This window comes from Triturus cristatus, chromosome 8 (assembly GCF_964204655.1).
Source record: "Triturus cristatus chromosome 8, aTriCri1.1, whole genome shotgun sequence".
Classification (NCBI taxonomy): domain Eukaryota; kingdom Metazoa; phylum Chordata; class Amphibia; order Caudata; family Salamandridae; genus Triturus; species Triturus cristatus.
Window position 1 is genome coordinate 1,550,969,697 of NC_140591.1, and position 25,217 is coordinate 1,550,994,913.

The 25,217-nt window shown below is 44.2% G+C and overlaps 1 protein-coding gene across 1 annotated transcript in view; it reads right to left on the minus strand.

Moving 5' to 3' along the window:
- The window catches only part of LOC146806121 (protein sel-1 homolog 3-like), a 412,689-nt gene extending 387,878 nt beyond the window's left edge, over positions 1 to 24,811 (minus strand). Inside the window, exon 1 of the mRNA XM_085620586.1 lies at positions 24,681 to 24,811. The gene's annotated coding sequence lies outside the window, so the exon portion shown is untranslated. The remainder of the gene's footprint in view (positions 1 to 24,680) is intronic.
- Positions 24,812 to 25,217: the final 406 nt, after the last annotated feature.

A 25,217-nucleotide genomic window follows, 5' to 3' on the forward strand; every position in this document is an offset into this window, starting at 1 on the left:
TGTTAGAAGATGCTTTTTTGCTGGTTACGTCGGAAATTGAGGTCACTGAACGGAGACTATCATTGGGTCAAATTACACTGCCCTCATCCACGTCCCGCGGTGCTGTTAATGCTGATTCCTTGACTCCTGTGCCGCTAACACCTAACATAATAGTCGCAAACCCCACTCATCACAAAATTTTACCTGGAGTCATAGAGGCTAATAAGCCTGCTACCCCCATTATTGAAATAGTCGACTCACAGCAGGAAATGGAAGCCGCCCCCATTATTGCTAAACCAGCCCCAATTTCCAAGACCACTGGGGGAAAAAGGAAGAGTGGCAATACAAAAGCACCCATTGCCAAAAGGAAACAACCCCCTCGCAACAATAAAACTCAACCAACCCCCCAGAGTTTGTGGACACGCGGGAAATCTACAGCAAATGCGGGACTGGCCAATGTAAGCACACACTCACAGGGCCCAACCAATAGCACTGACGTCTTAACGACCATCACAGCAGATACTAACTCCTTGTGTACACATACACAAACTGAGCCAATATTTGCACATAGTATGCTAGGTCGGTCAACTGAGAACTTAATTGATACTATTGTGGATTCCACTTTTAAACAATTGAAAAGTTTAATGGACAAACAATTTAATCTTATTTTTAAACGTCTGGATAGATTGGAGAGCCTAGTAAAGAAAGAAGACGCAAAAAGGAAAGGAACTTTTATTATCGATCAATGCAGGGGGGAACGGCTACTGAAAGACATGGAGGCTACCAACAGGGTGACTCAAGGAGGAAGTGGCAAACGCACTCTAACTGCAGTAGACAATATATGTGCTAAATGTGATGGCAGTAGGGTGCGCTTGCCCAGTAACCCTGTATCAAGCAATTTGGTTGGTACACCACCCTTGCCATCAGCGCCTGTGATTACCAATCCTTCCCGTCTCCCCCCACACCCAATAGCAGCCCCCCCTGAGATAGTACCTTCCAACCTAACTACACTTACCAATCACGAGTCAATCACTTCTACCCGGCCTATAAAATATGCCACCGCGGTACTTAATTTGCCGCCAGAGGCATGTCCTTACGCTTTAATCTTAGCCGGAGTACCACCTCTAAATGAGAATCAAAGTGAGTCTTGGGATCAACTCAAGAATAAGTGCATTGATTGGCTATGTAAGTTCAAGGGGGTGGGCATGGAGTCTGCTAATGCAATCTTGATGGTGAGACGGGTGGGATGGGTTGGTTCCCTGACAAAAAATATCGTGGGCGACTGTATAGTCATAAATTTCAGGTACCCTCCTCTGGTAAAAAGAATTTTAAAATGTAACATTATCCACCCTAATATTGCAACGGCCATAACTGCCTTACCACTGGGCTTCTTCTACAGACCACCTCAAAGTAATCATCACCCTATTTTACCAACTTATCCCGTACACAATCGGTTCGACGTTCTGACCGATTTGGAGGGCCAGGATTGACTCTCGTGCAAACTTTTATTTTAAATACTGCAACACAGCCTCGGGAGGTATTAATAGCTAACCAGGTTATGTCTAAACCTAGTCCTACCGAGAATCCCCAAACAGCCAGTTTGGTAGAGTGTATTACCTCAAGTACTTCCAACTGTGTACACACGTCCCCTGCCCAACATCTAAAAATATTAAGTTGGAACATCGCTGGCCTAAAATCAAAAATGAACATAGTAGAGTGGACTAAAATGGTCAGCAATTTTGATGTTCTAATGTTTCAGGAGACCTGGAGTACCAGTAGTTTGTTACTTGAGGGTTTTGTTTGCCTTAATAGCACCGCCCCTAGCCCTGAAGCTGGTCGACCTAGCGGGGGCTTATCCACATGGATAAAGATTACTGCAGGATGCAGCATTAATCCCTTGGGGACAAACGATAGTCATCTTCAGGCCACAATATACTCAAACGGGATTACGTTATGCTTTATAAATTTTTATAATAATGATTTTAAATCACTCCCCAACAAGAATTTCATCATTTTATTTGATTTTATTGATGATATGCTAGAGGGCAATAAGTTTGGGAAATTGGATGGTATCTGTTTAGGGGGAGACTTTAATGCACATCTGTATAATAGAATGCAGAATATCATAGTTTCATCCCCCCCGATAATTCCTTGTAAAAGAGGGGAAGAACTGTTTAATCATCTATCCTCCAGGGACCTAATCGATGTCATGGCAAAAGCTGGTGGATCACCCGATACTGATCAGTTGCCCACCTATATAGGTCGTGGCTGCTCTTCCACCATTGATTATGTTTTTATATCATCGGCCCTTGAGAATTGTCTTGTCAAGGCCGAGGTTCTACCAACTTGTTATAGTGACCACAACCCAATTCTGACAACCATCAAATTTGTTAATAAATTCACTAAAAGGAAAGAAATTGGGGCAAGGGATTTGGTCGCATCCACCGATAAACGCAGAGTAATTTGGAAAGGCATCAACAATAAAATCTTACTTGAGCGAATTATAAAATCTCATCCTCTAATTGTGGAAACATGTCTGTCCAGTGATTGCCAGGACACAGAGATTGTTGAGGCTTTTGTCGGGCTATGTATTGCCATTAAGCAGGAAATTTCCAAACCCATTAGGCAACATAACAAGAGCAATAGATGGTTTGATGGGGCTTGCTCACGGGCCAACCGGGACCTTCGTAAGGCACTTGCCGAAAAACCCCGGAACACGACACTGGTTAAGGCCTTGAGAAGAAGCTGCTGTACTTAAAGATGTGACTGGGTTCTGGGGCGAAGTAAAAGCTCTGAGGTCCATGGGATCCAACTTAACCCCCATCAATTGTAATATACCAACTAAGTTATGGGAGGAGCATTTTGCAAAAATATATACAGCCCCAGTAATAACCACAGATCCCTCTTGTACAGATATTAAGGTTGCCATTTCCATCTCTGAAGTGGAAGATGCTATTAATCAAAGCGCAGGGAATAAAGCCCCTGGCCCTGACGGATTATCAATTGACTTAATTAAATCCGAACCAGATTTTTGGTCCCCTTTGTTGTGTAATGTTTTCAACAATTTGTCCAACACCAAAACCCCCGATACCTGGTCAAGTAGTGTTATCGTACCCATTTTTAAAAAGGACGACAGATTAAATCCCAGTTGTTACCGCCCTATATCTCTAATAGACAATACATTGAAGATTTTGGGCAGGGTGATCTTTAACAGAATCAGGCTTTGGGCAGAGGAAAATTACATTCTTCATCCCTGCCAGCTGGGATTTAGAAGTAATGTGGGAACAGTTGAACAATGTTTGAATTTAAATCTCATTTTAGGCAAGTATACCGTCGCTAAAAAAGTCCCCCTGTACTTGGGTTTTATGGATTTATCGTCAGCGTTTGATTTTGTAAACCGCTCGAAACTCTGGGAGATTCTTTTAAATTATGGATTAGATGAGACACTAGTTCATTTTCTGGCACACTTGCATAGAGACCTAAAAGCACGTGTCAGGATAAATAATGAGGGAGAGGTCTCCGGGGATATTTTAATCGGCAGAGGGGTCAGAGAAGGTTGTGTCTTGGCCCCCCTACTTTTTATTTTGTATATAAATGAATTAAATAAATCCCTGTCTAATCTTTCATGCGATGTGCCGAATATCAATGGCAATTTACTCCCAGTACTCTTATACGCTGACGACGCGGTTTTGATGGGCCGCACACCCAAAGCACTGCGCACTTTAATTACGGGTTTTGTCTCTTTTATGGCTGGTTTGGATTTGTGCACCAACTTTAAGAAGTCATACATCATGTCTTGCGGGCCTAACAAATACCGCATCAACCACATAGCTTCAGGTGATAACACCTTAAAAAGCACAAGCACTTTCCCGTATCTGGGTCTGATTTTCTCAGACACGGGCTCTTGGTCGGCACATGTCGCACATGGCAGAAACAAACTTGCCAAGGCAGTTAACTCTATCATTAGTCTACAACAGCCAAAGAGGGCTGAGGTGATGTTGCCCCTAATACAAATTTATAAATCTCAATGCCCACCTACCGCAACTTATGGTGCCGAGGTGTGGGGGTACACCAAAAGTAGCGGCATCCATATAGAAGAAAACAGATTTTGCAGGAAGGTTTGGGGGCACAAATATCTTCACCCACCTACATTTGCCATAAAGAACTAAACCTGCACTATGTTGAGGATTTTATCAAATCCCGGCCAGCTCTATTCTGGCTGAAGATATGGCAAAACCCGGCAGCAATTTTAACACAAGAAATAATCAGTGATTGCCTTAAGTGCGATAGGGGCGGCTCTATACCATGGTTGAATGCTGTAAAAGAAAGTTTATTTAGTGTAGATTTAGAACACATCTTTTTCCATCATCATAATGCAGAGAGCATGAATATTAAGACAGTGAGAGAGCTACTATATGACTCATTCCGAAGGGACAGAGAACGCTCAGAGTTTCCCAAACCATCAATAAGCAGATATATTTCCATCTCGTCCTGCCCGGGCTATAATAAAGTCTCTCCACAGGAATATCTGAAAAGGAACATTGGTAGATGGAACAGGAGCATTCTCTTTCGCCTTAGGGATGGGAGCATAAAATATTCACTCTGCTTTCCACTTGGTTTTAATAAAAATCTTGAATATCTGCCCTGCCCTTGCGGAAATGGTTTAAAACAAACAACTTTACACTTTTTGCTTTTTTGCAATTTTTATATCAGATATACAAAACAGTATTTTATCCCTTATTTCAGGTCACATGCTATCGCTGACCATAAATTGGCATACACTGAAATATTACGGCTAGGAAGTGATGCGATGATTATCAGAGCAAGCTCATTTTTGCAGTCTGCGATACGCTCACGGAATACGATGGTTACCATATAGATTGTCTCCCTCTGCCGTCCTTGTTTACTTACGGCCATCGTCAGGTCGTTATATGCATAGCACATCTACTGAAACTGTTTATACTTAACTGCCAGTTTGCACAAATTTCCCTGACTTTGACTATATGTCTGGACAAGTTTTATTTATTTTAATTTTGAGGTGATCACTTGCATCAATATATTCATCTTATGCTTCCGATTGCTGCTTGCACAAAATGACATAGTTGTTGATGTTTACATGTTACCCACATTGAATATATCTGCACTTTATTTGCTTCTCCTGCACTTTTTGCCCATATCTGCATTTAATATTATGGAAATGACCTTGTTTTTATCATTGTTTTATGCTGTATTTTATATCTTTTTGGTGATGATGAATTGTACTTTTATGGATATTTTATCCGAATAAAGACCATTTGACTATTCAACCTTGCCAACTGCTAGCTAATAAAATCTGTGGCACGGCCTCCCCCACAAGTGATGACGTCACTCATTTTTCACACACAGAGTATGGAGAGAAACTCGATGAGTTACTTTTCAAATATGACTTGGGCTTTAGTAATGAATTTGGAGACAGTCCATTTGACGTACTTTGCACATTCGATGGTAGCATGGGAAATAGCGTTATTGACTATCTGTTGTTCCCTAACAGTTATTCGGCTTCAGCTAATACATTTACACTACATGACTTTGCAATGAGCAACCACTTCCCTCAGAGCTTAGAGTTGGACACTAACTTTGTTAATAACCAAGGGCTTTGTCATCACACCTCATCAGTGTAGAGCATAGAACTCTCACGCCTGAATGGTTTCACTCTGCGTTGGTCTATGGTAGACCCTAACAGATTTTTAGAACAATTAATCCAACATCAGAGGTGGGCTTTTGACGTTTGCTTAGATGAGTCGGCAGCAGCTACCACGGTCATAGAGGCATTCAATCAGATTACTAAGGAAATCAAAGTAGGGCTATCTTCCCATCAGAAGAGAGGAGCTGTAAAAACTAAGAGCTGGTTTGATCATGCCTGTACTCAGGCGCATCAAAATCTGAAAAGGGTCTTAAACATCTTACCCAAGAACTTCTCTGAAGTACTATACCATAATAATGATAACACATCATTTTGGCGTGTTATAAACTCTTCCTTCTTTAGTGATGACAACAAGACCAGAATTGATATCGCAGTTACCGAAGAAGATTGGTTAGCCCATTTCTCTAAATGATACGCCAATACAACTGAATGTGGCAGTAAAAGTCCTAGATCAGTGCCTGTGGCCGATTCCTCTGCGCCCACACTCCCCCACAACCACTTTGACCTCAAGTTCACTCTGGAAGAGGTCAATTTGGCTCTATGGTAGAGTAAAGGAGGCCAAACACCTGTCCCAGGCGGTGTTCCGATGGATCTTTTTAAGGCTAATATTAATTTTTGGGGTCCCCTCTTGACTCTCGTCCTTAGATCCTGTAAGAGTGTTGGGTTACGAAATTCCTGGTCTGAGTCCCATATTGTGCCAATATTCAAGAAAGGCGACCGAAATTCCCCAGCGAACTACAGACCCATTTCTTTGTTAGACTCATTAGTTAAAGTGGTTGGCCGCATGCTTTTATGTAGACTACAGGAGTGGGAGGATTGTAATAACATCATCTCGGATCTACAATATGGATTTTGACCGGGAATCGGGACCACAAAGCACGCCATTAATTTGAATCTGCTGATAGGCATGTATGTAAACATTAAGCGTGGTAGTGGTTTATAGTTTTTGTCGACCTGTCTTCCGCTTTCAACTGTGTAGTTCACAATAAACTTTGGTCTGTTATGATTTCAATGGTTGTAGATACCACTATAGTCAACTTTCTTAGATATATATGCTGAACTAGCACCGCAAGCATCCGTTTTGGTCTGAAAGGTGAATTAAAAAAGGGGTCCGACAAGGTTGCGTACTCGCTCCTTTTCTGTTTAATTTGTATATTAATAGTTTGGGTAGCACTTTTGTCAATACATGTACAGATCTACCCCAAGTTGGGCACCGACCTATACCAGTTCTGCTCTACGCAGACAATGCGGTGCTTATGGCCTGCACCCCATTGGCTCTGCAGCGCCTCCTTGACGAATTTGTACATTTTATGGAGAATTTGGGGTTACAAATTAACGCAAGCAAAACTTTTGTCATGAAAGCAGATTAAAGAACATCAAAGTGGCATAATATTCAAATAGAGAAAGCCATTCTACCGCAAACACCTTCTTTTTCGTAGCTAGGGATCTTATTTGATTGCAAGGGGAATTGGAGACGTGCTGTAAACTTCAGAAAGCTCCAATTTGTTAGATCAATTATGGCTTTGTGCAATTTCTCTAAGAAATTAGGTAGCAAACATCCTAAAGAGATGTTAACTATCTACAACCCTAAATGTCGACCTATTGCGATGTGTGGTTCTGAGTTGTGGGGGTATGTAAATGTTGAGCCTTTACATCTGTCAGAAAATGCCTTTTTTTTAAACCTTCTTGCGCTTCCTACCAGCTGTTCTAATTTTGTGCATTCTGAGTTGGGTGCAACATACCTAGCAGATCTGATAAAGGTTCATCCAGTCCTTCTCTTATATAAGATCTGGACATCGGATTATATGGAACTTAATCGTGTCATTGTAAAGGACTGTTGTGGCTCGGAGCTTGCCCAAAAAACTCCATGGTCAAAGTTTATCAAGCAATTTATGTCTGATATTAGCCACCCTAAATTCTTTGATCATCCAGAAACTCTGAGCAACATCACGAGGAAAACACTGAAGTTAGAATGTTTAAATTTACTTGAGGAACGGAGGTTGTCTGTTGAATTGGTTAAACCTACTGTTTCCCATAACCAAATGATTTTGACCACCTTTTCTATGAACCTTATTTAGTTAACGTTCTGACACATTTTAGGCTTGATATTTTCCATCGCCTGATGCGTTTTCCGAATATTAATAACTGGTCATGTGAACTAATGTATTGTCCTTGTGATAAGATGTCCAAACAATTGACTATGCATATTTTATTTTTTTGTAAATTTTATACAGATTTGAGAAATGCCTTTATCAAGCTGCTAATGAAATCTTTACATTTTAGGCAATGTAGGCCGGCTATCTTACATCTGCAAGTACTTCCAAATGTGTAAATATGTATGGTTTTAGCAAGATTTTTAAGGGCTGTTATCTTCAGAAGAAAGTTGTTACCAGGTGAGCAGATTATTACTGCCTTATGCTAAACTGTGTCTGCGCTTATTATCCTCGTTTTTAACCTATTTTTAACTAATTTTTACTGTACTGTATTTTATTATGTACACTTTTATGATACACTGTGTGAATCAAATAAAGACGATTTGATTGATTGATTGACTAACATGTCCACCTCTCAAATTGATTTCATATTTCACAATACTGATTCACCACTTTATGGGTTCTGAGTAGCTTGCTACTCGCCAAAAATGAGCTTCATCACCTCATCAGGGGTTGCAAGCGCTATATAAATGCAAACCATTTGCCCTCTTCTATCCCTCCGCTATCCTTCTCAATCCAAATAACTAACTAACATGTCCACTAGTCAAATTACTTTCATATTTCACTATACTAATGCACCACTAAACTTTTATGGGTTACCGGGTAGCATGCTAATCACCTAAAAAAAAGCTTTAACTCCTCATCAGGGGTAGCAAGCGCTATATAAATGCAAACCTTTCTCCCACTTCTATCCCTCTGCTATCCTTCTCAATCCAAATAACTGACTAACATACCCACCACTCAAATTCCTTTCATATTTCACTACTCTAATTCACCACTAATCCTTTATGATTTCCAGAGTAGCGCACTACTCGCCGAAAAAGCGCTTCAACACCCCATCAGGTATAGCAAGTGTTATATAAATACAAGCCTTTTCTCACTTCTATACCTCCACTATCCTTCTCAATCCAAATAACTGACTAACATATCCACCACTCAAATTACTTTCATATTTCACTACACTAATTCACCACCAATCCTTTATGGGTTCCGGAGTAGCGTGCTACTTGCCAAAAAAAGCACTTCAACGCCTCGTCAGGGGTAGTAACCACTATATAAATGCAATTACAATACAATACAATACAATAGAGTGTTGAATGATAGAGAAAGTAGCAGTTCCCTAAATGTGAGAAGAAGAAGGATGCAAGTCAGCCAGTCAAAAGGATCTTAAAGAGGCTATGCTCCAGGAGATGGACAAACACATGAACAGGAAAGCAAGACACTGAATAAGTAGCAAGCAAATGAGAGTGACAATAATGCCAACCAAGGATAAGCAATGGGCAGGCTGTAATCCCAGTTTAAGTTCACAATAGGTTTTTAGCATCCAGACAGCTTGCACTTTCTGGAAGGCAAGACCTCAAAGACTAGATAGTGTGAGCAACTCATGCATGAACCAGTAGAAACTTGAGAGTGCTGCAAATCCTTCACTGTAGCTATTCACCCACTCCCCACTTACAAGAACCAGAACTGCCCCCGCCTGCCCCTTCCCACTAAGTAGAGGTACCACAGTGGCACTGACATGTATAGCCTTGAGAATTCTTTTATGCGGGGCAGCCTGCAAGCTTTTCAGGAGGGAGCACTTTCATTATGGGGTTTTGAGCCATATTTTAGAAGTGCAACTTCAAGTCCCAGAATGCAAAGAACTGTCAGCTAAAAAGCCACGTCTGCCTGACAGTGTCTCTCATGGCAGGTGGCTGGGCGTGGCACCTATGTGTTCAGCTGTGTACAGTATATCTGAAAAGCAGCCCTCTATGCCTAGAAGTTTCGGTATTAGTGTATACCCCATCTGCAGCGAAACTTAAAAAATTAAATTATGAGTTAGACTATATTCAGTGTGTGTGTATACTTGTGTAAGCCTTAAGTTGTTACATTTCATTTTCTTAAAATGTTAATAGAATACTTCATATTGTACATACTTACGTTCCGATGCCATTAGCTCTCACCTCTCAGATGTATTAGCCTTTTGCTTTTAGCTGACACTATTAGGAATGTTGGGACTTGTAGTTTGCTAGTCCCTTTACGTAAAGCCTACAGGTCATAGAAAGGTCAATGTTGGTATCTTGCTGTTTAATGAGGTAAAACATCTTGATGCACCAGCAAGTTATAAAAAAACATTCACTTCACTCCTATAACAGAGAGAAGGGATGGCTTTGAACACCCCCTGATTTTGGTGAGTCGTTGGGTTCCAACTCCTGACAGACCTGGAAGATCAGTCGGAGCCAGCTGCAATTGCAGTCAACAAAAAATGGCAGCCGCTCTCTTCAATACATGCGAAGAGCAGTGAAACATGTCTGTGGACCCAAACAAAGAAACAATGGATAAGGCAAGACACATGGAGAGCTATTGAAGGCAGAAGGGTAGCAATAAAGAAACTCTCAGATGCCAAATCGGAATGACTGCAGGAAAAGCACAAGCAACAGTACATAGAAGCAAACAAATCAGTCTAACGAATGACAAGAGCAAAGAAGCGGGCATCCATGGATAACCTTGCCAGCCAAGCAGAGGAAACAGCCAGCAGAGAGGATCTGGGGAAGATCTTCAAGATCATGAAGATAGTCTGTGGTAAATCTCATGCAACATACAACACCCCTATCATAGATAAATAAGGCAGACTACTCACAACAGAGAAAGAGCAGGAAGCACGCTGGTCTGAGCACTTCAAAGAAGTCTTGACAAAACCAATACCAACAAGTGAAGCGGACATCCAAGAAGCAGAGACAGATTTGGAAGTGAACACCGCCCCACCATAGACAGAAGACATTGTCACTGCCGTCCGATCTCTCAAGAACAGAAAAGCTCTTAGACAAGTCAACCTGAATGCATAATTGCTCAAGGCAGACCCTGAAACATCAGCCAAGATCCTCCAACCACTGTTTACATCAATTTTGGAGGAAAGAAAGTACCAAATGACTAGAACCAACACATCCATTGTTAATATTTCAAAGAAGGGAGCATTAAACAGCTGTAATAGCTGGCGTGGAATCACCCTTCTGTCAATCCTGGTTAAAATCATGGTGACAATCCATATTCATCGCATTTCTGAAGCAGTGGACAAGGGAAGAGGGTCTATTGAGCAGATGCTTACTCTGCACAACATTGTAGAGCAATGCACCGAATGGCAGAGGCAACTATACATCAACTCCATTGGTTTTGAGAAAGCCTTTGACAGCATCCACCATGAAAGCTTTTGTCATATACTGAGAGCCTATGGCATACTGCAGCAGATAGTTCTCCTCATCAAGAGCTTCTATGATCATTTTAGGTTGGAAATAGTGAGTAGAGCTTCAAAGTCAAGACCTGTGTGAGACAAAGATGTGTGATGGCAGCTTTGCTCTTCAACCTAGTCATCAACTGGGTGATGGGACGCACATCTGAAGACCAAGCCAGAGGCATCAGATGGACCTTATTCTCTATACGGGGGGACCATGACCACTCGGATGACAGAGCTTTGCTCTCGCACATACATTAGGATATGCAGAAAAAAGACGCCTCCCCTCAACATCTATGCACAGCAAGTGGGCCTGAAAATCAACATGAAGAAATCAGAAGTCATGCCACTCAGCATCCCAAACCCTTCATTAATCGGAGAGGACCTGGCCATGACCGAAGAATTAACCTATCAGGCCTGATGGAGGAGCAGGCAGTGTCATCAATACCAGAATGAACAAGGCCAGGAATACCCTCCATGGTGCTGAACAATGTGTGGAGGTCATCTCAGGACAGCACCAACATCAAGCTGAGGCTTTTCCAGAGCTGTGTTCTGTCCACACTCTTGTATGGATAAAAATGCTAAATGATGACAGAAAGCGACATCATCAAACCCTCAGCCTTCCACACCAGTTACCTGAGAAGAATCTTCCACATTTTCTCCCCTCAAATCATCTCCAACCAGGAGCTGCTCACCAGATCCAAGCAAGAGAGCATGGACACCATCATTATGGAAAAATGGTGGAGAAGGATAGAAAACATCATCAGAAGATAACAAAACGTGGTTGCAAGAACACCTCTGCACTAGACCTCACAAAGCAAACAGAAGAGAGGCAGGCCAAAGGATACCTGGAGGTGAACTGTGGAAACAGAAATGAAGACCCTGAACCCCACCTGGGACACTCTACAGAAACTTGCCCAAGACAGACAGAAGTGGAGGTCCTTTGTTGCTGCCTTACATGCCAGTCGGCGTAACGGCAGTAAGTAAGTAAGTTAATCAGTGTTGCCTCCAATGGGCACAGAGCAAATGTTGCAGAAGCAGTTTTAGTGTGTAATTTATTTAGATAATAGCTTGGACCTGTGGCATAGCAATGGTGTTATAGGCCCTGGTGCCCCCCTTCCACTGGCTGAATACAGCCATAATTGTGGAGCATTGGGCTCATAAACCCTGGCCTGGTTGTCACTTCACCTATTGCGCTGTTAATAGCCACACACCAGCATATGGGGCCACAGCAATTTCTGGCATGCTGCATATGTGGGGAAATATGGAACCTTGCATGCCAGTGCTGGTTTAAACTTCTTCGCTGTAGTTTCTCGCAGTGTAGAATTATAGTTCTGAATTACATACATGGGCAATGTAGAAACTGATAGCAATTTGTGCTTTCATATTGGACAGAGTGGATGCAGGCACCACAGAAGTACCTGTAACCTAGAGGTTACCATTAGTGTGTGAGGCCTGAACCTGTATGATTTGTAACCTGTCAGTGTGCATAAGCCTAAGGCAACTCTTGTTTATTTATATGGACCAAGTTCCAAAGATACATACATAACACAACTGACTATATATAAAGGGCACAAAGAAGAGAACAGAAAATGGATGCCACATCAACATATATGTTTATTCATAATTAGATTAAGATCGCATAATAAATTCCACAAGACATAAAAAAGTAAAAAAGATTATTATTCCATACTTTAAGACCCACACTTCATTCGTATCTGCAGTAACACAAAGTGCATCCAATCAAACAAAGCAAGTTACAAAAACATTATTTTATATATACTATTCATGATCATTCTATGAAAATCAGATGCTTCTAAACACAATATACTTAGGAATTTCCATATATTAAATAGGTTCGTTTTTAAGCAGGTTGATTTATTTTTACCCAAAGACCTCCCAGACATCTCCATTAGAACCTTTACTGGGTGTCTGGGGAACCCTATCATGTCTATAGCCTTTCATTGACGGAGGCCCTGTGCATATACACACACATATATATATATATATATATATATATATATATATATATATATATATATATATATATATATATATATATATATATATATATTTTTTTTTTTTTTTTATTATTATTTTTTTTCACCAATTTCCTCAAGGAAGGAATCACTGCACACCAAGGAAGTTGTAAGATTACGGGTTTTATTCTTTTCGTGCAAGTTATCACCTACTCCACCACCAACGCGTTTCAACCACAATCGGTCTTGCTCACGGTATGTGAGTCTTTTTTCAATGTTCTTTATTTATAGTGACTCCCATATTAGCCATTAGGAGGAATTATGGGAGTTGTAGTTTCTATTCACATATATCATTTCACATGTTAGCGATATAATGATGTCATTGCAGTATCTTATCTCGGGGGTTAGATTACATCTGCATAATCTGAATATCTAAATTGTGTCCATATACGTAATAAGACCAATTTAGATTGTACTTTGTCGTAATGGCATGTGTGTTATCTTTTAGTCCATATTGTTGATGCCAAGGTATATATATACTATTTATGAGTGCAGGATTATTGCCGTTTTGGTATCATTAACATCTGCACCTTTCCACATATCCCTTAGGGTACTCATGACCTGCATAGATATACCTGTCCCGAGCCGACTTGTGACCGTTTGGGAGCTCCTCTGTTCATTTACTCAGGCCGTTTCTTTTGATATTAATTTCAGTGGCCTCTGCGGATTCGTATACAGTTCTTGACATTGGCTTCATCTAAATTGTGTACTGATCATTTACTTAGAGGGGACTATCCTGAAGAAGGCGCTTCTGTGCCGAAACGCATAGATGATTGAAGATTATCATTATTAAGCCACATACAATTTAATGTATGGAAATTCCTTTAAATATTGTGTTTAGAAGCATCAGATTTTGATAGCACAATCATGAATAGTATATATAAAATAATCTTTTTGTACCTTGATTTTTTGGTTGGATGCACTTTGTGTGACTGCAGATACGAATGAAGCGTCGATGTGAAAGTATGGAACAATAATCATTTTTCCTTTTTTATGTCTTGTGGAATGTATTATGAGATCTTCATCTAATTATGAATAAACATATATGATTATGTGACATCCATGTTCTATTATCTTCTTTGTGCCCTTTTTACTCAGTTGTGTTATGTATGTATCTTTGGAACTTGGTCCATATAAACAAACAAGAGCTGCCTTAGGCGTATGCACACTGATTTCATTTCCCTGCCTAGAGGAACTCACATTATTGAGCAGGGAGACCTTTTCTTGACATTTGATATGTAACCTGTACAGGTTATAGCTGTGAGAATGAGGAATTACAGGGAAGAGAAGGGTCAAAGACATGAAGGCCACCATCAGGGTAGGTGCTAGAGTCTGATAATGATGTAACAGTTTACAGTGTAAGGCTAGTAGTATTGTGATAATCATACAACAACCACAGTGTAAGATGGGCACAAGAATTGTGATAATGACACTGCTAGTCACACTATGAGGAAACACAAGCCCACAGTAAGAGACTTGCACTAGGACTATTATAATGATGCACCAACCCGTAGCGTAAGGCTGCCACAAGGATTGCGATTATCATCCATCAACCTGTAGCAAAAGGCTGGCATGAAGATTGTGGTAATGATACGCCCGCTTTCAGTGTGCAGCTTGCACGTGGATTCTGCAAATGACACACCAATTTACAGTGTGCCGCTGGCACACGGATTATGATAATTGTACAAAGAAGACTAGCTTAAGTTGACCAAAGTGATGCAGTACTCAAAGTAGTTCTGTCACAGACACCTTGTAGGTGTATTCATGAAGCCCTCACCCACCAACCTAGTTGGTGGCATGCTTCATCATCGGGCCCACCCAGTGACACCTAGTATGTCCCGGGTGTGCTACGACGCCTGATTACAGCGGAGCTGGTATATTGCTGAGAGTGCAGTGAGGTTGGGTGAATTGTGATTTAAAACGGCTTGGTGGTGGTCCCAGTACCCAAGGGTAAATTAAATTTTAATAACTGGGCCGACACCAGCGGTTAAAAGTAAGGCTACAGGACGATGGTCGACATGTTTCAGCCAGTGCCTTAGAATATTCTGGCTTTCCTCAGGACCGTTTTTAAAAGGGTGTGGTGAAAATAAAACAGACTTAGTGTTGTGGTACAGACTATGTGATACACTCACTAAGGCGTTTTTCTATGTGTGAGAGGGGTTGATCCTGCCTTGTACCTGTTGTCCCACCGTCGTCCTCCGGTACCGGAGGACGACGGTGGGACAACAGGTACAAGGCAGGCACTGACCAGAAAGACTGGTCATCCCCTTACCGCTTCCCTCCAGGAAGCCTTGGCTAATAACCCAAAGCGTATGCATGAGAAGGGAATCCCCCTCTCACACATAGAAAAACGCCTTAGTGAGTGTATCACATAGTCTGTACCACAACACTAAGTCTGTTTTATTTTCACCACACCCTTTTAAAAACGGTCCTGAGGAAAGCCAGAATATTCTAAGGCACTGGCTGAAACATGTCGACCATCTGAAGGACGCAGGGGGCAGTAACTCTCCACCCTTACACGTCCTGTAGCCTTACTTTTAACCGCTGGTGTCGGCCCAGTTATTAAAATTAAATTTAATTTACCCTTGGGTACTGGGACCACCACCAAGCCGTTTTAAATCACAATTCACCCAACCTCACTGCACTCTCAGCAATATACCAGCTCCGCTGTAATCAGGCGTCGTAGCACACCCGGGACATACTAGGTGTCACTGGGTGGGCCCGATGATGAAGCATGCCCCCAACTAGGTTGGTGGGTGAGGGCTTCATGAATACACCTACAAGGTGTCTGTGACAGAACTACTTTGAGTACTGCATCACTTTGGTCAACTTAAGCTAGTCTTCTTTGTTTGATCACATATAAATCCCTCGGGGACATGGACTAGCTTTCTAGTCCTCTCTCTCCCTCTTGTTACACGCATATGATAATTGTACGCCAGCTGCCTGCATTGTAAGGTTGAAGTATACAAAAAAGTGATGGATGGAATGCTTGAATTAACCTCAGCCACTGGTACATACTTGGGCCGCATCCCGAACCATCCTTATTTTGAACTTCATGCCACAAGCTATATGTAGCTGATGAGCCCTAATATGAGCAATACCGGTCCTCTGTTGCTCGTGCTCGGGTTCAAGGAGGACCTGGCCAGGAATTTCAGACTGGACTGTTCCTATTGGAGCTGAGACAAGACTGATTTGCATATAGATCAATCTGAACTGAGGGGCATGGTGGGTAAAACCATATGGATTGGAATGCAACCCGGCTGACTGCCAATGGTTATACTCTTTTGAGCATTCTCCCAAACACCTTTTGTGTGTTTGGTGCTCTGTCCTAAGTGGCAAGAGTATGCCCAGACATGGGTCCTATTCTCAGGGTGCCACTGGATCCAAGCTACACCTGACTAATGAGCCTCAGTCAGGGCAAAACCAGTCTTGAGTTGCATCTGGTCTGGTTCAAGGGAGGACTTGGCTTTGCAGTTTAGGCAGGAGTGATCCTATTGGAGCAGGGTCAGGACTGATTTGCATATGGCTAGGTTCCAACAGAGGTGGCATGGAGGGTAAAAGAATGATGGATTGGAATGCTACCCCGTGTTGCATTCCACCAATCGCCTTTTGTGCGTTTGATAACACTGTTCTAGCACCAGCCCAGTACTATGGGTAGTGTATGGTAATACTGCTCTAATAGAAGCATGTGGTGCATAGTTAATACTGTTCTAACGCCATCCCAACACTGTGTGTGGCAGGCAGTGATAGGATGGCTAACACTGTGTGTGGGGTATGTTTAATACTGTTCTAGCGCAAGCCTAACACTGTGGGCAATGTATGTTAATACTTTCCTAATGGGAGCTCAATACTGCATTTGGGGTATGTTTAATACTGTTCTAGTGCCTGCCCAACACTGTGGGTAGGCTATAGTAACACTGTTCTAACGACAGCCCTAAACTGTATGTGGTGTCTGTTTAATCTTGTTCTTCATCAGAAAAACATGGTTAGAAATGTATGTTAATATTGTTCTAATGGAATACTGTTATAATGGAGGCCCACAACTATGGGTGCTATATGTTTAATACTGTTCTAGTGCCAGCCTGATTGTGTATGATGTATATATAATACTATCCTAATACAAGCCAAATGCTGTGGGCGGTGTAATGTTAATGCTGTTCTAGCTCTGGCCCAACACCGTGGGTGGTGAATGTTTAATACTGTGCTAATGGAAGCCTAGCATTGTGAGGTGCAAATTTTTGTTAATACTCTTTTAACAGAAACTCAACACTGTGTGATTTCTCTTTAATGTTGATGTAGCACCAGAACAACACTGTGGGCATTGTATGGGTAATCACACTCTAACTGAATACCGTTCTAATGGAAGCACAACTCTGTGGGTAGTGTATGTTGAATACTGCTCTAGTATCAGTCTTCTGTATGTATATATAATACTGTTCTAATAGAAGCCAAACGCTGTGTGTGTGTGTGTACAGTTAATACTGCTCTAATGCCAGCTCAATACTGTGTGTGGTGTATGTTGAATACTGTTCTAATGGAAGCCAAACACTGCATGTGATGTCTGTTTAATGCTGTTGTTGCATCAGAACTAGGGGTGGGCGAAGAATTCCGCTCCGCCTGTGGAGTTCGTTGAGTTTTACCCACTCCGCGCTCTGTGTGGAGGGCAAAGTTCCAAAATACTCCAGGAAATGACACGGAGACAAGCTTTTTTTCTCTAGCGGCGCGAACTGTAAGTTGGCGAGCGCTTGCGAGAAAAAATAACGAGTTAGAGCTCCTCCTGGTGAGATTTCTCATCACAGGTGGTCGCGGCATGTCGCGACTGCTTGCGTTGAGAAATCTGGCAATCACGTTGAGGAAGCTGCAGCTCGAGTAGAATGTCTATTTGAGCTGCAGAAAGCAGCAGTTCCCTCTAGCGCGACGCGTAGTGCCGTTCGCACTGATTTTACAGCACAGGACAAACGCCAGGCACTAAAAATCAGTGCAAGAAGCGCGACTTAACAGGCTCCGCCACTGGCACAACTCTGCGGAGTGCAGCTTAGTTTTTCTGGCACTTCGAGAAGTTCCACACAGTAAAACTCATCCCAGGCTTAATCAGAACACTGCAGGTAATGTATTGTTAATACAGTTCTAATGCAAAACTATTCTAATGCAAGCCCAACACTAGTTCCAATTTAACACCATAATACAGCACTAGGCAACTGGAAAGTGATTAGTCAGCCTTTGCAAAGGGCCTTCCACTGCGCAACAACACGTCACTGTGTTTTTAGGAACTTTTGATCCTTTAGAGCTGGAAACAATTTTTTGTTCAAATCTGCAAATTATGCAGCAGATAGTGGATTATGTGACAAATTCGTCATCATGTGTAGTACCCTGCAGCTGCAGAATTGCACAATCCCAGTAGCCCTGCTTATTAGCAAAAAAATCACTGACAATGGCAACGTTTTGACTCTTCTTAAGTGAAAACATTTGTCAAGTTTCACTAACACAACACTGATACAAAATGGGAAAGACAAATGGGTTACAGCCCGGACCACTTAATTTAGTCCTTCCGTGATGCACAATTTCAGTGGCACTGATTAGAGAGCTGCTTTCACTCCCCAGGTCCTAAACTGAGAAGAGAGAGAAGGGTGAGGTGGAAAGAGGGGAAGGCCAAGCAGAGGGACCGCCTTAATCGCTCGGTCGGAGCTGAATTTCCAACCACTCCCTTTTTCCCCTATTCCCCCTGCTGACTTCTTGGCAGTCCGCTCTCTTTCATTTTCCCCCCCCATCACTTGCCTCCTTATGTACCGCCCTCCTCAACCCTCGCCTTTATTTCTGCCGGCATTTCAAGACCTGCTCGCCAACCTGGTGGTCAACTACGCCTCGGTCTTGGTGCTAGGGGACTTCAATTACTGGCCCTCAGACCCTCATGAGTGCTCAGTCTCTAAAGAATTTACCGATTTCCTTTCATCCCTCAATTTCGTGTCACACATATCTGTCCCCACTCACTCCCATGGACACACTCTGGACCAGGTCTGGTCCCTTAACCTTCTTGTGGCCTCGGCTGCTGTCTCGCCGTGCCCATGGTCCGACCATTCCCTCATTTCCTTCCTCATTCTCCGAAACCTGATGCCCAAAACTCCGCATGCCAAAAACACATGGGCGCGGAACTGGAATAGAGTGGACTATCCCTCCTTGACCTCCTCACTCCGCAACTCCTCTCCCATTCTCGCTGGTTTACCATCTGCCTCTCAAGCCAAGGCCATTAACACCTGGCTGGCTGAAGGCTGCGACTCAGTGGCGCCCTTACGCCGCATCTCCATCCGCCGACCTAAGGACTCCAATAGATGGTTCAATGACCACCTAAAAGATCTTAAACTGAGCGCCCGACGGGCGGAGAGGCAATGGAGGAAAAATTACAGTCCCTTATCAAAAACTCACTTCCTATCAGCACTAGCTAAATATAAAACAGCAATCCTGGATGCTAAAACTTCCTACTTCTCTTCAAAAATAATCTCTGCAGAAAACAAATCCAGGGAAATTTTCGGCATAGTGAATGACCTGGCATTCTCAGACCGCACCTCATCCCAAATCCCCCCTTCCCAGCCTCTCTGCGATCAACTCAATACCTATTTCGTAGAGAAAATTGCTACTATCAAGACCAACATCCCACCACCCTCCTCTGCCTTCATCGATCCCTCCCCTCCTCCCGTCTTATGCCTTTTTACCTCCATCCCTCTCCTCACTTATGATTCTCTTTTGGAGATACTCCCCAAAGTGAAGTCAGGGTCCCCTGCGGACGTCTGCCCGGCACGAGTCCTGCAGCAAATTTACTCCAGCTGCCCTGACCCCCCCATCGCCTTCCTCAACAGTTCCCTGGCACAGGGCGTTGTGCCTTCTGTGCTAAAGGCAGCTACAATAGTGCCCATTCTGAAAAAACCTGGCGCGGACCCCTCCATCTCGGCCAACTACCGCCCCATCTCCCTGCTACCCTTCCTGGGCAAGGTGATGGAACGCCATGTCACCGCGGCACTCAGCGCTCATGTTGAAGCAAACGGAGGACTGGCATCCCGCCAAGCCGGGTTCCGCCCCAGGCATTCAACCGAATCAGTCGTGGTTGCGGTCCTAGACAATCTCAGAAAGGGTATGGACGATAACAAACGCCAGGCACTGGTCCTCCTTGATCTTTCCGCCGCCTTTGACACGGTGGACCATACCATCCTACTTACCCGTGTCAGGGCGGCTGGTATCGGGGGATCAGCACTGATCTGGCTCTCCTCCTTTCTGAGGGACCGCACCCAGGCGGTTCGGCTAGGCGACTTCACGGCCACTCCTCTTCCTGTCACCTGCGGGGTTCCCCAGGGTTCCTCTCTTTCCCCTTTGCTTTTCAATCTCTATATCTTTCCTCTCATTTTCGCACTCCAGCAGCTGGAGGTCACCGTTTATAATTACGCGGACGACCTCCAGCTCATCTTTGATCTATCCCCCTCTTCTCTCTCTGTTTCCAACTTCCAGTCTACTATGACATTCATCAGGGACTGGATGAACCACAATCATCTTAAACTGAACCCGGATAAGACCGAGCTGGTTCTCACGGGTGGTTCATCCAGCCCCTGGAACTCTCTCTTTTGGCCCCCCTCTCTTGGTCCCTCTCCTACCCCCTCCACTTCGGTCAAAACACTTGGTGTGAAAATTAACAGCCAGCTCACTCTTCATTCACAAATTAGCTCCGTGGTATCCTCTTGTTTCCTCACTCTCCGCACTATCCGCACTATTTCCCGTTTCTTTTCCCCCCAGGCACTTAAGATCATCATGGCCGCATTAGTGATATCGCGATTGGACTACGCAAACGCTCTCTACCATGGTATCCCCGCATACAGCTTGCGTAGACTCCAGATTATTCAAAACCAGGCAGCCCGACTGGTATATGGCCTTCCTCGTTATCACCTTTCCACCCCCCTCCTCAGGGAGCTTCACTGGCTCCCTGTAAAAGAGCGCTCTCTTTTTAAGATCGGCTGTATGGCCTTCCAGGCCCGCCAGGGCACCGCCCCCGCTTTTATTTCCTCATTAATTCACCCATATGTACCTGCAAGAGATCTTCGGTCTTCTTCCAAGTCCTTTCTTCAGACCCCTCGCTTCACACGTAAAAAGTGGGGCGGGGCCAGCTTTTCCACCTTGGCTCCTACCTTTTGGAACTCACTTCCCGACCACCTCCGTTCTGCCACTCAGTACCTCTCCTTCCGTAGAGACCTGAAGACGTTTCTCTTCGACCAGGCCTTCCCTTCTTAAAAACTCCCCTAAAACACCCCCACTTCCTCTCTTCTGGTCTCTCTCCCTCAGTTGCCAATCTCCCCAGCGCCAAGAAACCGCAAGGTGTACGCTGCGCTTTAGAAATATTTTAAATTAGAAATTAAATTAGAAATTAGAATTAAATTAGGGATGGAAAGGTCATAGAGAGGAGGCTGAGGCAGGAGGGATGATAGTAAAAAGGAGGATGGTGAGTGAGAGAGAAGGAGGGCGAGCCATAAAGACAGAGCAGGGTGAGAGACAAAGAAGAGAGTGAGGTAGAGAGAGAAGGGTGAGGTGAAGAGAAGAGTGAAGTGGAGTGAGAGTGAGTTGACGCACAGTGAGAGGATGGCACAGTCAGCAGTGGAAGGTGAAAAGAGATGAGGGTGAAGTGAGAGAAACATGAAGTGAAGAAAGAGAAGGGCTCATCACGGAAACAGGTGGATAACTTGGAGAGAGAGAGAAGAACGACAAGACTAGAGATGTGGGGAAAAGTAGAGGATGAGCTGAGCAGGACAGCAAGGTGAAGCGGAGAGAAAGAAGGGTGAAGTCGGGAGCATGGAAGGTGAGACAGAGACGAAGAAGGGTGAGGTGGAGAGAGTAGAAAAGATCAAGCCCTTATGTTTAAACCTTGAGAACCACTAGAAATATCCAGTCTAAACTAGTATAGAGAACCCAGCCGTTGGAAGGTATGCACACAACCGCTCAAGACACACCAGCCTGCCTAGAGCGAGCTCTCAGACACTTGGGAGTCTCTGGACGACCCCCTTCCTCTTTATGGCCCACCCATGCTTCGAACCCTGTGGTCGACCGACGACCTCCTGCCTCCCCAGTGAGGGTAAGAGGCAGGCCCGGCTCCAGGAATTTTTATTTGGGTGGGCCGAGGGTGCATTTGGGTGGGCCACTGCGGGCTCGATTTGTCGCATATATGTCTGGGCAGGCCTGCTTCAGGGCCCTCCTTTATCTCTTCTTAGTCTTACAAGGCCCAGTAAAACGCACTCTTTTCCAAATCTCTTTCTAAATGTTATCACTCTTAAAAAGTGTTTTTTCCATGTAATGTTCCTTTGATGGGAAGAGGAGGTTTCTGAGGTGGGAGTATCGGGCAAGTGACACTTCTCGGGCTCCCTCTGTGCCAGCCTTCGGGGAGAAACTCTCTTCATTACTACCTCCACCTGACCCCTGACTCTGCAGCGCAATCCCTTACAGACTCCCTCTGTGCGAGCCTTCATGGAGAATCCCTCTTCATTACTACCTCCACCTGACCCCAGACTCTGCAACGCACTCCCTTACAGACTTGATTATCCACTGCTCCTCTCCAGTGCACCTTATCTCACAGCTGACCTTGGGCCCCAGCCCCATATCGGGTACCATTGGGCTCCACTTTCATTTTTCCTGGTAAAAACATTAATAAAATCACGTTCAAACTTAAAACATTGAATATAGCAGTAAATATAATTAGCACGCACTTTAAAGTATATTCCACAGTTGCCCTTATGACCGGACTGCTAATTAAATAAACAAAAACAGAAAGGCCATGACAGGGCCAGCTTTAGTGCTGATGCGAAAGTTTTTTTGGGCGCCAGACTAATAACCTCTTTCTCCGTAAATACCTTTACTACCACCTTCCAACAGTGCCCCTCATCCTTCCATGCCCCCCCCCCCTATCAACCTCCTCCTCGGATTCCCTCACTGCCACACGTCACAAGTGCCCCTCATCTACCCATAGCCCCTCCCCCTTATGACCTCCTCCTCGGATTCCCTCACTGCCACCCTCCACTAGTGCCCCTCATCTCTCTGTAGGCCCTCCCCCCTTATGACCTCCTCCTCGGATTCCCTCACTGCCACCCTCCAACAGTGGCCCTCATCTTTACGTAGCCCCTCTCTCATATGCATTTCATTTTTTGTATAGCGCTACTCATATCAGTGTAGTGTGTGTCAGTACTTTACACCACGCACACATTATACAGAGACAATGAGTCATACAAGTATGTAAATCAGTCTACAGGGAATGTCACATTAGCCAATGAGGATTACAAGGTGTAGGAATCACATTTCATCCATACTGGTGGGCAGTATATTTTAAAAGGGTTTGGTCTGGGGAAACACAACCTTAGGATTTAAAGAGTATTCCATGGGGGTCAGCTTTACTGATAAAAATGTCTATCTGCCCAAACATACTCATTTTAGCAACATTCGAATAATGAAAGACTGGGGAAGTTTTAACTGTATCACAAAACAAAAAAAAGCGAAGTTCTAACTATACCATTCATGTTTGTATGCAGCTCTTTGGTGACAGTTCATTGGTCACTGTCCTATGTTAGGATTGTACCTTCTGAACTGCATGTAACACAAGGATCTCTGTGACAAAGGCAGTAACCCACTGAGCTATCCACATAAAATACAGTTCATCTGCATTTAAAAACTACTAACAGACAAATGATTGCTCTCCAGCAGGATCATTAATCACCAGCGTTATCTGGGCATTTTGTATTGTCTTATTGTTGTCCTGAATCGGCCATGATAATGATAAAAACTGTTTAAATGAAGCGCACACGAAGTATGTGTCCTGCTGCGCCTGTGCAGATTTTAAAAAGAAAAACAAATAGTAACACATTCTCTTCCCTACTCCATTAGTCAAACTTTGTGTCACAGCCTGATGTGATAAGCTGCTACGGGGTCGGGAAGGTGAATAGGAATAAACAAACTTCTTTTCTCCTGTGCTGCATAGAAAAAGAAATATCCAAGCAGCAGAACAGTCGGCAAAGGTTACCCTTGTCAAAGAAAGGATTTGTCGCCTTTCGCCATGTGGAGATGAAGGGGTGAAAAAATAAACAAAGCCTCGTTAACATATATATGGTCTTTTAAAGACCTGTGAAGTACTCGGGTGCGGCTGCGATAATCTCAAAAACTGTCTGCGTGTGTGAAGCTGTCTCAGCCCAGGCGCGCACACACACAGACAGCCCTTTGAGCCCAATGCCGTTGCGCGCCTGCCTTCAAGCCCTCACTCACTGCGAGGGCCAAGGCTCCTGTTTGGGTGGGCCAGGCTCCTGTTTGGGTGGGCCTGGCCCACCTGCTAGAACCGGGCCTGGTAAGAGGGGGTACCGCCTCTCCACACAGGGGCCCTTGTAGTAAAGATTGGGCGCCAGTGCAAGATGCCAACAGACCCCTATGTAAAGCCCACACCCGGGGGTAGATAGGGAATGGCCCCCCTTATAGGCGAGCCCCGGTCCTGCAGCCTGCCAGGCCTGTCCGAGCTGACCTCCCACCAGCAGGCTGCCCCTTTCCCTGCTCACCTGGCGCCTCCTCCCCTCTCTCCCGTCACTTCTGCTGCGCTCTCCCGCTCCCTCTGGCGCTTCTCTTTCCTCTATATTTCCTCCCTGGTCTCACTCCACCCCGGTGTCTCTCTCCACTCCTCCCCGGTGCTGAGGGCTGCCCGGCCCCGCTGCTGGGCGCGGACTCCGTCCCGGAACCGCGGATCCGGGTACCTGCCTCTCGCCCTCGCACACTCTCACACCTGGAGCAGAGGCATCTTCCCAGCCCTCCGTGCCGCCGAGGCACCCCGCCCTCCACCCCGTACTTCTGAACTCCCCCTCTCACTTCTGCCGTAGATCCCCGGCTCTTCATATGAGATTTAAACTGCTCTGTGCGGGCCATCACCACTCGCACTCAGTCTCCTTTCTCATTCACTCCCTCAACTGCCAGTGCTAGGGTGACCAGATTTTCAGAGTGAAAAACCGGGACTGGCACAGACCTAATAGGACATTTAGTCCTATTTCTATGTCTATGCCCCTCACGATTTTTCATTCTGAAAATATATATATATTTGTGTT